This window comes from Hippocampus bargibanti, linkage group LG08 (assembly GCF_051943395.1).
Source record: "Hippocampus bargibanti isolate YZ-2025 linkage group LG08, ASM5194339v1, whole genome shotgun sequence".
Classification (NCBI taxonomy): domain Eukaryota; kingdom Metazoa; phylum Chordata; class Actinopteri; order Syngnathiformes; family Syngnathidae; genus Hippocampus; species Hippocampus bargibanti.
In genome coordinates this window covers 15,022,478-15,037,207 of record NC_142741.1, presented here as the reverse complement: position 1 = coordinate 15,037,207, position 14,730 = coordinate 15,022,478, and positions in this window count along the sequence as shown.

The window sequence follows — 14,730 nt, the reverse complement described above, 5'->3', positions numbered from 1 at the left end:
ATTGAGAACATAGCAAATTGTACCACTATAATTGTTCCAAATTCTCTTCATCTGATCATGATTCTCTTAGCTTCACTGCTTTGTATGAGTAGTATGTGGATGTTGGATTTTTTTTCACTCAGATTTCAGACATAAAATGGCAATCTAGCCGTGACTTCTTTAATGGCCTTCATAATCAGCGGTGCTGACCGAAGTAACTTAAAGGATAACCGACACCCCCGGACATTTTGCGTCCATAATTTGTAGAATCACTTCAAATTACTTCTACTGAGCGTATTTTACAAAGATTCCACCACATATGGCTATATTTTACCTTTCAAGACTCGCGCTGAATATTCATCAAGTCTTGTTTTCAAGTTGATGACGACCCCTGAAGTGACGTCACATTCGGAACGCCACTGACCGAGAAAGCGACACACAATGCATTTTGGGTACTTTTTTCATTCCCAGCGGAATTTGTGTAAAAAACAAATCAGCCCATTTCCAACAGAGCAGAGCAGTCGAACACCAGTGGAGGCGAACGAGGAAGCTAACCAGAGTTAGCAATTCGGTGCTTGATGCATCTTTACTCATTTAGTCACACTGATTCTAACTGTGAGCTCACCTAGTAGAAGAGAGCAATCGCCATATTAGTGGAGCAAACCGATCGGACAAACATCCACTTTCCACCGTGTCATTTTTACTCTGGAGCGCTGTCAGAGCTTTCTCTCTCGTCTCCACATCTGATGTCTGTGTGGCGGTCTCCTTTGTGTGTATGCGTAAAACCCACCCCTCTCTCTTCTGCCACGGATTTTAACCAATCACGGGTGGCTTTACGGCTCTGATAAGCGGCTTTATATACTGGACGTAACGTAGCTTGTGCGCCATCTTGTACATTTTCTGGGCGCTACATCGGAGTCCAGATTTTCACCGGTTTTATCGCTTGCAGACGGCTCGAATTGATACGGAAGGACTTCTTTTAATCTTTTAATCGATTGCAAACATTTATGCTTTCCTCTTCAGAACTATTTGAATCATATTTTAACAACAACATCCGTGACACTCTGACGAAGGCGGAAGTAGACGCCGAAACATGTCAGGTATTTGAACACCGACAATACACTGTCTGTAAGATAAGAATCTGTTTTAAATTAGATATCAAGTAGACAGGATGAACTTAATACAACTATTTGAATCATATTTAAATAGTTGAATCATATTCAATCATAGGGCAGGACTTTCTGAATCTCCCCAGTTTAGAGCTCATTTGTAGCAGTTTTGGGACACTTTAAGTCATTTTTATTGGTGTTTTGCATTTGACTAAAAATATCAGCCTGCGTTTTGGGTATTTTAGATGCTATAAAACATTTTTCTGATGTCAGTTAGGAAAAAAATGGTGTCTGTTGTCCTTTAAACTATATTTGTAATGGCACTGTTCTGTAACCCATACTTTTTAAAATGTGTCACCACTGTCAAGATTGTCCATATTTCATTTTCTTATTGGTTGGTCAAAGTTGCAAAAGCAAAACTGAAGCATTTTGTGTGATGGGCCATTCCAGACAATTTTTACTCTGTGATTGATAGAATGTTCTGTTGCATGTTTTGCAAGCTACATTGTGACTAAAAATCAAGTTCTGCTCAGAGCTCTCAAGGACCACATTTCCAAATGCTCCCTTTATATTGATGTTTTCTGACTAAATATGCGACCCAATCGATTTTTGTGCGAGGATCGCTTTATTGATACCATGGAATTGATACACCCACCACGATTGTGCGCATGATTTAATAATAAGAAAATGTCCCTGTTGACTGTGCTGTACAGTATTTTATTTAATTGCACACAGTTGCATACTGTTACCAATTGCGTGCCAGCGCCAACGTCCTGCTTTTTCTTGTTTGCCCAAGACTGATTTTACGGTTACACCGCTACCGCTACAGACGAGCTTCTTTCCTCTGCGCTGTTAAAGCCCAGGAGTAAGCGTTTCCCACTTCCTGCACCGCGCTGAATCAGCCACCAAGAATGTACAAGCACTGAGTCACACTTCCTCCTGGACATGACAGGGCTTCCTCTTGCTTGCCAACTGATTTAGGCTCTCTTTCTCTTCTCTCTCTCTCTTTCTCTCTCCCTCCCTTCTCTCTGTCTCTCTCTGTCTCTCTCCCTTTCACTCGTCCACCTGACTTCCTTCCTCAAACAGTTCACTCGACGACCCAGAGTGGAACAAGTGACTCCCGCTTGTTTGCTGACGGGCCGCAGACCGACGGAGCGGTGTGCCGTGGTTAAGGGGTGGGGGGTGGGGTTCAGTCACCCATCGCGGTCATTGAGCGACTGAGTCATTTGAATTTAATTTGTGCCGACTATATTTAGCTGTCGTCTGACCTGATGATCATTCATAGGGCGGCAACAGATGGCTCTCTGTTGCGTCGCACAGGCAAACAAGCGACGAGCCGTCGACGTCCACCGGGTGAACTTGAGTGCGGCCTTCATTGGAAAGCACACAAACAGAACACTCAAATAGTTAATGTACAATGAGGGCATTGATACATTGATTGTGATACCATAAGGTCCATTTACCTGCAAACATGGGCAGTATACTAAATTGAAAGCTGTGTTTATGGAAAACTGTGAGGCAGTTTCTGAAGTTCACAAAAACGCACGGCAGTTTCTTTGGAAACAAACTTGTCTTCACTGCGAAAGAAAACACATCCGTTGGATTTTAAGCTAACTAAAGAATGGATGTCTTTTTTCACAAAGCCTGAAATTGTCTAATTTTTACACACACACACACACACACACACACACACACACACACACACACACACACACACACACACACACGCACACACGCACACGCACATGCACACGCACACACACACACACACACACACACACACACACATTACATTATTGTCTTCATAAAAAAATCTGTTCATCGATTACTAGAACAACCTCTTTGTTTCACTGATTCATGTAATTGTTTTCAGTAGTCACTTCTTTTGGAATCAACTCTTTCTCTTTTAGTTCCTGCATTTTAGGTGTTAAATCTTGTTGACTGGAGGATCTTATTTTGCCTCAGGTGACCTATCGGCATTTTCATGCTCTTGCACTTTATCAAACTGACTGTCACAATTTTGAGACATTTAAATCCTTCAGACTCTCCAATTAGTTTTATAGATTTATAGCAGTGTCTGAAATGCCTGACAAAAAGTTAGTGGACACCAGGTCAGACAACTCTGAAAAGTTGGCTGCCCGGCCATAAAGTTGCCTGCCCTGCCATAAAGTTGCCTGCCCCATTTTTCACAACTCGAAACACAATAAGACGACTAATCGAAAAAAACAAACAAACATTGTTGCAAAGTATAAAGGAATGTTTTTAAATTAAGGAAGTACCTACCACAAATGCTCCCTTGCTTAATTTATGGTAAATATCCCTTGCTGAAGATTTTGCGCCAGTTGTCGTTTGTCGTCATGGTGCACAATGCAATGTTTGCGTTGCGTTGGCTGCTAAAAGCCACGTGGACTCCTCTTTCTAAGCGCCTTTCAAAACTCTCAAGTACACTTTACAGTCACGGTATAGTCCGAATCACGAAACAGGCTGATTGGCTGCCGTGCCGAGTATGCAAATTGCCAAACTAATGCTCGTTTGGCAATGCTTGTAGCTTTCGCTTTATTGAATTTTTAGGTTTGCTTGAAGCTTTCGTTTTATTGAATAAAACCAACGTTTGATTTAAAAATATATATATTTTTTTTTTCTTGAGGAAGTTGACACCCACCCGGGCCGAGACGTTTTGAAAGTTGTACGCCCGATATAAAAGTTGTACACCCCGGGCCTAGGGGCAGACGTTATTTCAAACACATCCCTGAAGGGAAAAGCCAAAAGGAAAGGAAGAAGTCACGGTACAATGTATGTTCGGTCCATAGTGTATTGAAAATGTCCTTTGATATTTACAAAAATAAATTCAAGACCACATTGTGTGTTTAAGACCGTAGAATTGAGGCCCAAATATGATGGTTTTGAAAATGTGTATGGGGGGTTCATTGAATGTTAAAAATATGCATGGTCATTTCATTAAATTTGATTGAAATCGTCTTATGTTTACAAAAACAGAAGTGACACCCAAGCACCTGTTTGGTTCACTGAAGCCTTATATGCGCTGGTTTCAAAAGTGATTTTATTCAAGCACTCAAAATGCCACTTCCATGATGAGGAAATACGAAATTACAGTAAAGTCTCGTTATATCGATATCGGATATATCGATAGTCCCGGTTATATCGATACTATTTCTATGCACGGACGGAGAAAATTACATGCAAACAGGGTCGGATATATCGATAGTCCCGGTTATATCGATATTTTTTTGGACTCCCTTGAATATCGATATAGTGAGACTTTACTGTAGTTATGAAAAGATAAGAAAACCTTTATCTATCTCACAAGGGAGAAATTCCCATTGAGTGAAATTATCAGTAAACATGACGGATATTTATATTTTTTTCTTCAATATTTACCATAGTTGGTGGTTCATATTAATCCATTTATAATATGCTTTATCCTCACAAGGTTGGCGTGTGTCCTGGAGCCAGTCGTTTTCAGGTTGTCGACGGGGACATCCTGAAAGGGATGCTAGCCAATAACAGTTAGGCTACAATAAGTTCACTGACTTTAAACATTTATGAAAGCACTTTGGCATCTTCGGTTCACTCAAAACTCTAAATTCGATTTTCACAAATCATTTTAGTGATTATTGCAGGATGGCGAAGATGCTTTGTCTTTGGTGTGGAACAATGTACATGCACTAGGTCAGTGGTAAATTCCCCATCAGGACACATATACAAAACCCCACCGTATATTGATGTTGAACAAAACATGCACAGAATAGATTGAATGAAAATTCTAAATTATCGGTGGTGTTACAACCCCATCAGGGTCAGTGAGAAAGCTTACATTGTAATTACCATTTATGAAAAAAAATACATTTAAAGGACAACCGACGTCTCCGGACAAGTTGGGGCGGGAAGGGGCGGGACTTTCTGAAAATGCCCAATTCGCAGTTCAATTTTTTTCAGATTTTGGACACTTTAAGTCATTTTCATTGGTGTTTTGCATTTGAATAAAAATATCATACTGCGTGTTTTGGGTATTTTAGATGCTATAAAACGTTTTTCTGATGTCAGTTAAGAAACAAAAAAGTGACGTCGGTTGTCCTTTAAGTTAGAAGCATTATGTTTTCAGGGGTCATCGACATTGACTTTTGGTGAAATAAATTTTCTTTCCGAATAACACTCATACTGGAATTGTATTTATATTATATTATTTAGATTCAAATGTGGAGGACACCGATTTACTGCGGCGACCCCTCAAGAGGAATGCCGAAAGGAAAAGAAGATATTCATGAATTACAGTACTGAGCAAATGAATGAGGAATCTTCATAGATAACTTCATTTTCGCTACATCCTATACAGTTGGGAATCAGATCAGATCAGCAAGCCTTTAATACTCCCACAGTGGGGAAATTTGCAACAAGGTACTCTAAGTAGGGTCTACGTATACTGTATGTATTATTAGTATTGTCTTTGACAATGCTACCAGTGGTTGTCATGAAGGCCGTCATTGAAAAAAAAAAGAGTATTTCCCATGAGGATCAATTTCTATGTATACATTATGGGATCATCAATAACATGAAGCAATGTTAATACAGTACTGTCTGGAGGGTAATATTACAAAATGACCCACACACCCCCCACACCATCCCCCCTCATACATTTTATATGATCCTCTGAAGGCCGACTTCTGGCGCCGGGACTGCACTTTCCACCTTACATGAAGCGACTAACCCTTGTGTGATCTGTCGTCGACTTCGGACAGATGTTGTTTGGTCGTCAGGGTTTAGCCAGACCCTCACTGCTGACCTGTCGTTCTCCTCTCTGACGCACGTGTTGCACAACATTTTCCTCACTCATGGTGGCGTGACATCATCAGGAGCTACCCCTGATGCACTCTCCAACAACCACACTGTTTTTGTGTCAATAAACACCACACGTACACACACAAGAATAATGTTTAGCTCATGTCTCGCTCTATATACACGGGCACCTGTCACATGTGACGTCACCTGGGAGCCAGGTACATGCATCCGTGTGTGTGTGTGTGTGTGTGTGTGCGTGTGTATGGGTGTGTGCATGTACGTGTGTGTGTGTGTGCGTGTGTGTGCGCGTGTGTGTGTGTGTGTGTGTGTGTGTGTGTGTGTGTGTGTGTGTGTGTGTGTGTGTGTGTGTGTGTGTGTGTGTGTGTGTGTGTATGTGTGTGTGTGTGTGAGTGTGTGAGCGTGCGCGCACTAGCTGTCTAGCTGTGGTCTGTTTGCATAATCAGCACACCATCACACTTTTGTCACAAAGTAAACTTTCCACTGACCTCACACAAAAAAAGCTTGTTCAAAACATGGTCCATTTTTTATTTGAGAGACGGGAGAGCTTTTTTTTAATCTGTATTTTTATTGTGTTGTATAGAAATTAAAGGAGAATTCTAACTTTTTTTAAAAATATGTTTGATGCACACAAACTAATCTGAACACAACATTCAAATTAATTGATTTAAACAGTAAAATCAACAAGTTTTTACACATCTGAATATTACATCACAGATGCTCAGGTAAACGGAACACTGTTCACTTGTTTTTTGAGGTTGGTTTTTGGTCATATGATGTTTGTAAAAAAAGAACATTGGAAAGAAATACGAAAATGAATTTGACGTTCCCGTTCCGGTAGACCATTTAGAATCTTAAAGGACAACCAACGTCACTTTTTTGTTTCCTAAGTGACATCACAAAAACGTTTTATAGCATCTAAAATACCCAAAACACGCAGTGTGATATTTTTATTCAAATGCAAAACACCAATAAAAATGACTTCAAGTGTCCAAAATCTGCAAAAAAATTGAGCTGCGAATTGAGCATTTTCAGAAAGTCCCGCCCCCAGTCCCGCCCCCAGTTCGTGACTGCTACAATGTGCCTTTTTTTTCGACTCGCCACCAACTCAAAAACAAGACTTACTGAATATTCAGCGTGAGTCTTAAAACATAAAATATAGCTCTATGCGGTGGAATCTTTGAAAAATACGCTCAGTAGAAGTCATTTGAAGCCATTTTACAAATTATGGACACAACTTGTCCGGAGACGTCGGTTGTCCTTTAAAGTGTTGCAGTAAAGGGCCTAACTGAGGTGCAACTACAAGTTCACAGAACTAAGTCCCTTGTACCATAAAGTTGAGGTAAAGTATACATCACGTTTGGCCGAGCACTGGGGACATTTATGTTCTTTGAGGGCCTGATGATCTAGATGGCTGTCCCAAACTAAGGCAGTGTCATCCAACTCATCCTGGTGAAAATAATATACAGACAGATTTAGGAAGGGCTGCACAGTCATGGCAGCACTTATGAGCAAGAAATTATAGCATGACACTGCTTTTCTCCATTTAGTTAGTTGCTGGGACAAGCTATAATACACCCGTGATCCGAGTGAGGCTAAGCAATTCGGAAAATGGTTGGATATAACATGGTCTTGGTGTGGGTGAATACTGTATAGGCTAAATTTACCATCTTGTTTTTAAATAGTGGATCTTGTTTATCTATGTCTGGACCGCCCGTAGGCGGGGGTGGGGAGTCCAGTAGTTTTTTGCAATGCCAGATTAAAAAACTAGATAATTCTAAAAGTGACATATCACATAAAATCAAGAGTCAGTGTGGCGTCAAGAGTAGTGGAGTTTCCCTGGAAGTCCGTCCACAGCAGCACCTGCCCAGCACGTTTCCATTACTGGCTCATGTCCACAGCTTTTATGTATTTTTTATTTAAATATACTTGTGAGTCAGATCCGAGTCATCATCTTCATTTTCCCTCACGGTGACCTTTAACATACTTTGCTGCCATGACTGGTGCCACGTTCTCATACACAGACAGGTTGCCAAAGGAAAAAAAAAGAAACATAATGCAGTAGGCTCATTTCACCACTGGTTCAAATGAGCAACATGAGGCTGGTGAATGAATGACTCACGCACAATTTTAGAGGGACATGGGGAACGGTTGCCATTTTGACCACTTGGAAATGTGCATTTGTTAGCATTGTGAGCACACTGTATGTCTCTGCCACCATGTGGATCACCCCCAAGAGGATTTCACCCGTTCTTGTCATTTCAATTCATGTAAATGTTCTGTACTGCCTTTGTCTTATTACATAAGTATACCTTGCTACAACCAAATAATGTTTAATTATGTGGCATTTCTTCAGGAGTCTTTCACCATGTTTTATTTATATATTCACACGGCTGGCGAATAGCAATATTTGTTATTATTATTACATATATTTGGGGGATTGTTTACAGTATTTAGTTGGGTCTGTTTTTTTTATCATCCCAATTCTTTCTTCTTTTGGGAACTTCAAATCAATAATTTGTAGCCAGGTTTTGTAGGAAATAAAATTCTCCGAAACTGTGACTGGAAGATAAAGCATCTTAAAGGACTTAGAAGTTCTGTTTGTGATGTAATGTAGGGAAAGAGATGCCCATTTCACGGTAAGATCAGAGCATTGTCATCAAATGGTGAGTATAGTTTAGCTTTTTTGAATGTTGCTGTGCTGATAACCATTTTGTGTTTGGGAGTCTTTTAGGGCGGCCCGGTAGTCGAGTGGTTAGCACACCGGCTTCACAGTGCAGAGGTCGCCGGTTCGCGTCCCGGTCCGGCCTCCCTGTGTGGAGTTTGCATGTTCTCTCCGGACCCGCGTGGGTTTTCTCTGGGTCCTCCGGTTTCCTCCCACACTCCAAAAACATGCATGGCAGGCAGATTGACCACTCCAAATTGTCCCTAGGTGTGAGTGTGAGAGTGACTGTTGTATGTCTTTGTGTGCCCTGCGATTGGCTGGCAACCAATTCAGGGTGTCCTCCGCCTCGTGCCCGAAGACAGCTGAGATAGGCTCCAGCAACCCCCGCGACCCTAATGAGGAATAAGCGGTACGGAAAATGAGATGAGATGAGATGAGTCTTTTACTGAGCATCTTCATCTTTATAAAGTGTAATGAGTTGCTTGGTCTGTAGCCACAAGGGGACATAAGCCAGTGTCTTCTCTTATCCAGTGCCTGTCCCAAGCCCGGATAAGACAGAGGGTTGTGTCAGGAAGGGCATCTGACATAAAAACTTGGCCAAAACAAACATGCGAATCTGAGAAATTATTATTATTATTATTATTAGTAGTAGTAGTAGTTTTGACTTTTGACTTCAAGACGGTGCCGCAAGAGTGGCTGCCTTTCCAGCAGCTCATCTATTTTGTTTTCCTACTTTCATTCCTTTCATCACTTTGCTGCTGTGAAATGTAAATTTCTCCACTGCGAGACTAATAAAGGCATATCCAATCCAATGATAATAATAATAATAATAATAATAATAATAATAATAATAATAATAATAATGATACATTTTATTTCTAAGCACCTTTCAAAACTCTCAAGGACACTTTACAGTTATGGGATAATAATTAAAAAATAATAATTCTCCGGGTAAGCAGCGGCAGTCATTCGCGCCAGCCCGGAACTCGGAAGTAACACAAACTCACACCACTAATGTGAGTGCTTATGCTTTGTTGGGGGTAATTCGCCATACAAAAATCTCTAAACATCGCTCTGTAATCTTTGTTTACATTTTGGACTTCCTGATACGTCATATCCTGCCCTCCTTTACATGATGTCGCATTTACATTACGTCACATCCTATCGCGTCACACACTGTGCGCCGCATAAATACTCCCGCAGTCTCGCTCTCTCGCCATGCTTCCTCCTTAAGCGCACCCCGCGATGCCTCACTCTCTCCAAGATTAAACCAACTTTCTGTTCTACACCTGGCTCCCTGATGATTTAACCATCCTCTTCCATCAATACCCGTCGAAGCAATGAACCAAGGGGGAACGATCAAAATAATCCAACATTTGGAGCCGAAAAACTCCGGGGTGGTGTGGGCCCTGTGACTTTCGAGAGTGTTCGAGTGGGCAGCCCCTCCCTTCTGGTGTGCGTCTCTCAAGAATGCTTCACGGGTGAGTGCCGCTAGCATGCAGCCATGTTGGGTGAATGTATTGTGGGATTCTTTCGGCCAAAAGTAATTTTATTTACGGTTAATCTGCGTATCTCAGGCTTGTAATCGGATTTCGATCGGGTCAAGGCGGATAATCCTAATTCGAGTCTATGTACGAAGTTTTCGTGCGTGACTGATCGACGCCATTTCGGGTCGTGATAGGGTCTGCTTCCGCGCCTCCAGCAGCCGTATTGTTAGACCGGGAAAGTTCCAGAAGGGGATTCTTCAGAAGGGATGAGGTTCTGGAAGTTCGGGTGCGAGGACTGGGAAAAAATTTAAAAAATGGCAAATTTATTAATTTTGACCCAGGGGATTATGGGTTCTTTTTTTGTTTAATTGCAGCTGCAATAGATCGTGGATTACCGTAACATTAATGCATTCACCAACATGTGGTCAGCACTGCTAGCCGTTGCTACGGGCTTTCCCAGGGAGTTTCATTGTCCAGGGGACAGAGGAGGTCGGCTGAGGGGGTGGGGGGTGGGGGGGCGTTTGGGGGTGCCGTCTTTGTGTGTGTCTTTTTGTCTCCCGTTTCGTGTTCTTTGTCTTTGTCTTTCGTCTTTTTATGTTGCATTGTGTGCTTTTATGTATTGTTGTGTATGTACGCGTGTTGTGTGAGCTTCGCTAAGGGGGGGGGGGGGGAGGGGTCTGCCAGCAGAGAAAGCGGACAGCCCACTCCTTCCTCTTTCTTTCTCTGTCCGTAAGAGGGGGGTGGGGGTGAATTCACAGCCGCATTCTGAGATCGGCAAATTGATTGGTTCGCGAATAGATTAATAAACGAAAATAACATTAATACAGGGTTGCGTTAACATTCACAAACGTATTGTGCAAAAAGAAAAAGGCATTGTTCCTGCCACATGTGATTCTGCCGCCCAGGCCTCTTTTTCACAGGACGAGAGGCTGCCTTTTCATTACAAGAGGACTCGACCGGGTGCCATGGAGTCGACTATCCTGTCTCATCGGGAAACCTGTCCAACCATGCAGCGAGGAGACTTTTGTCTCCGCTCGACGTCCTCATGAATGACATAAGACTGTTTTTTTCCCATAGCTTTTTGACGAATACCTTCCACTTGAAACAAAAACTGAACTAAATAGTCAGGCAAATTACTGAGTGAACAAATAAATAAGCCAACAAACAAATGAATAAACAGAGGCTCAATTTGAGTGAATTTGAAGGCAAAAGTAAAGTATTTTTGTTAGATTTGATGTGTGTGTTTTCACTAAGAGAATTGAACACTTTGAAGTCAGAATTCCAATGTTTTTGTCTGCGATCGGGACAAGTAATTTTGAAATCCGAATTTGGGTGAATGCAGAAGGAAATTGAAATTGTATAAAATGAGTCAAAGAGTAAATTTATAAAATTATAGGATTAGTTTTGTTAGATTGAGCTAAACTTTGTTCTGTATACGGCTTGATCAAGCCATTTGTAAGAAGTTATTTACGATGCCTCTTATCAAGGGTTTTGTCAGCACAGGGCTTCAAAGAGGGTTTAACACCCAGAGGCCCCCACCACATTCCACGGTGTTGGCTTCTCGTAAATGACAGTTCAATTGGAAAAAGTAAATAAAATAGTCAGTAAATTAGGCTAAATGACAGGAACATTAATCTTCAATTGGATGGAAATTGGCAAGGTAAATGTAACTAAATTCACTGGTGATTAATTACTTAAAAGAGATTCACCAGTTGGTATCATTGGACTTTTCACAAGAAGTTCATGGATTTATTGAAATAATGATTGTGACATAATCATTACACTTGTTTTGACCTGACAATTGTCATTCCCCTGAAGTCAAAGAAAAGATGATTTGATTCATATATATGATAACAAATTGAATTTGATCGGATTCACCTTTATTAGTTTCTAAGCGAAGAAATTATTTTGATGAGGACGAGATTGATTGAAAAAATGATGACTAACCTTTTTCATTATGCTTTTATGCAGATGATGTGGTGAACCGCAACAATTCGCAAACAGAGCTGGGAGAAGGTGGTTGAGAAATTGTTCCATTTGCAGGACGAATTGATGAACTGTGGGATGCACAAGCCATTTGCATCTACCCATCCTGTGATTTTCTAGGGGCAGATGCTGCTGAATCACAGTATCATCCGAACTGCATTTTGATTATTGATGTCTTTGGAAACAAAATGTAATCTCTGCTTCAATTGTCATAGGAGATCCAACAAAGGAGATGCACCTGCACAACTAGAGTTGGCACACCCAACTGATGATTTGGGATCGATGACAAAGCCCCTATTGAGAATAGTTTTGATTTCCAAAAGTATAGTGTTTGGCATTTATTCAAATGCATGACAATTTTTATTTTTTGCACGTTTCTCATCCAACCATCTAGCGAGCGACGAACTGTTACAATTAGGCTTGATCAAATGAAAAATATTCGACGTTGGAGATGCGATGGCGAAAATCCAATGTTTATTAAGACAGCCGCAGATGCTGATTTATCTTCTGGCTACCTCTGCGTACAGTGATGACATTTGTCCGTTCAAAAGTAATTTATTGTTTACGACAGGACAACCTGTCAAGATTAATTTGATTACGAATTCACATTATTATTATGAATTGGATGCAGTGCACATTAAAGTAATTGACTGCAGTGCACATGAAAGGAATTTCTCGCCGGTAAGAATTCTCCACAGGGCGGAGCTGCGGTCTGAAGAAGATGACGTGGGCCACGCCAAAGTGGGATGGACCGGTTGCGGAGCTGCTAGCCGTCTTAGCAGACACAAGCTTCACCTGGATTCGCGAGGACATCGTTCGTCAAGAAGATTCCCGCTGCACGTCACTGGAGCCGCGTCGACAGATCACACACCCTTTCCCAGACACCTGCTCATCCGTACCACACCCTGGGGCCTGCTTGCGACATGCTGCAAAAAATTTCGTTCCTCCTCGTCGTGCTGGTGATCACCATCCAGGATGCCATGAACATTTGACTGTTGTAGCGATGACATGACTTTAATTTGAGATTGTTTCCATTGTGATTGTTCTATTTTGTGAGTTTCTTTTATTCTTTCTTCTTTCTGTTCACCTCTACCGATGTTAAATATTTTCGTCAGGGGTGAGATGTTGGGGTAATTCGCCATACAAACATCTCTAAACATCGCTCTGTAATCTTTGTTTACATTTTTGGACTTCCTGATACGTCATATCCTGCCTTCCTTTACATGATGTCGCATTTACATTACGTCACATCCGATCGTGTCACACACTGTGCGCTGTATAAATATTCCCGCAGTCTCGCTCTCTCGCCATGCTTCCTCCTTAAGCAGACCCCGCGATGCCTCGCTCTCTCCAAGATTAAACAACTTTCTTTCAAACGATCAAAATAATCAACATGCTTCATGTCACAAAGAGGGTACAGGAAGTGCTGAAAATTGAATGACTCTCTGTGTCTTTGTGTTGTTATATTATTCGTTACAGTAAAGTTTCGTTATATCGATATTCTCGGGAGTCGGAAAAAATATCGATATAACCGGACTATCGATATATCCGATCCTGCGGCATGTAAATTTTCTCCTTGCGTTTATAGAAATAGTATCGTAATAAGCAGTACTATCGATATAACCGATATCGATATAACGAGACTTTACTGTATTTAGTTTTTTTTTTTTTTTTTACTTAATTCAAGATTTTGTTTTTCTACTTCTTTCTTTCATTTCCTCTTCCTTTCATAACTTTGCTACTGTGTTACTTCCGGGTAGAGCAGGGGTCGGGAACCTATGGCTCGCAAGCCATATATGGCTCCTTTGATGATTGCATATGGCTCGCCGATAAAACTAAATACATATTGTCGTTTTTTTCGCCGTTCATTTCCCGTTGGGGCTGCAGTTGGTGGAAAGCGCAATTTTGATTGGATGACACTGACCTAAAATGGCCGAAAGCGCCATTTTGATTGGATGATAGTGGCCGTCATGTTGAAACAGGTAAACGCCCCTTTAAATGAGCCCAACTAGTGCACTTCAGTGTAAATGCACAGGAGCATTAGAGGAGAGAAAATGTTCGGATTCGAATTTGCAATGAAACAACACCATCGATGAAACAGTCGAATGTCAGTGACATTTTAACAAGCCCCGTGTTAACGTTAGCATCAACATACTTCTGCGAGAAGTAGATTGCAGATAGCAAGTGTGGAAGCTTATGAGCCCTGTGCAGGCTAGCTAGCAGTAACTTCGCCTCTGGACCGGCAAATTGAATTTCATTCCGATCGTTTTCCTGGATTTTTACCAATCACGAGGAACGGAAAACCATTCATGTCAACAGTGAGTACTATCACAAAGTTATTTTAAATAATACATTCTGATATTTTGTTGAAAAGTGGCCGCACGTGCGTGTGTGCGCGCACGCGAGCGTTTGTATGTGTGCGCATGTGTGCGTGTGGCTCTCACTGAAAAACATTTCTAAATATTTTACTTTTATGGCTCTCTTAGTCAAAAAGGTTCCCCCGACCCCTGGGGTAGAGTGAACGCTGGTGCGAATGACTGCCGCTGCTCACCCGCACAAAAAAAAGTTCTTATCCCACACCTGTGATGTGGATGAATGAGAAGAAAGATCCCATTGAGAGAATTTTTCATTTTGAGCATGTGCAAAAAGTCTGACATTGGTTTTGTTCAGCGGATGAAAAATTGGAGCA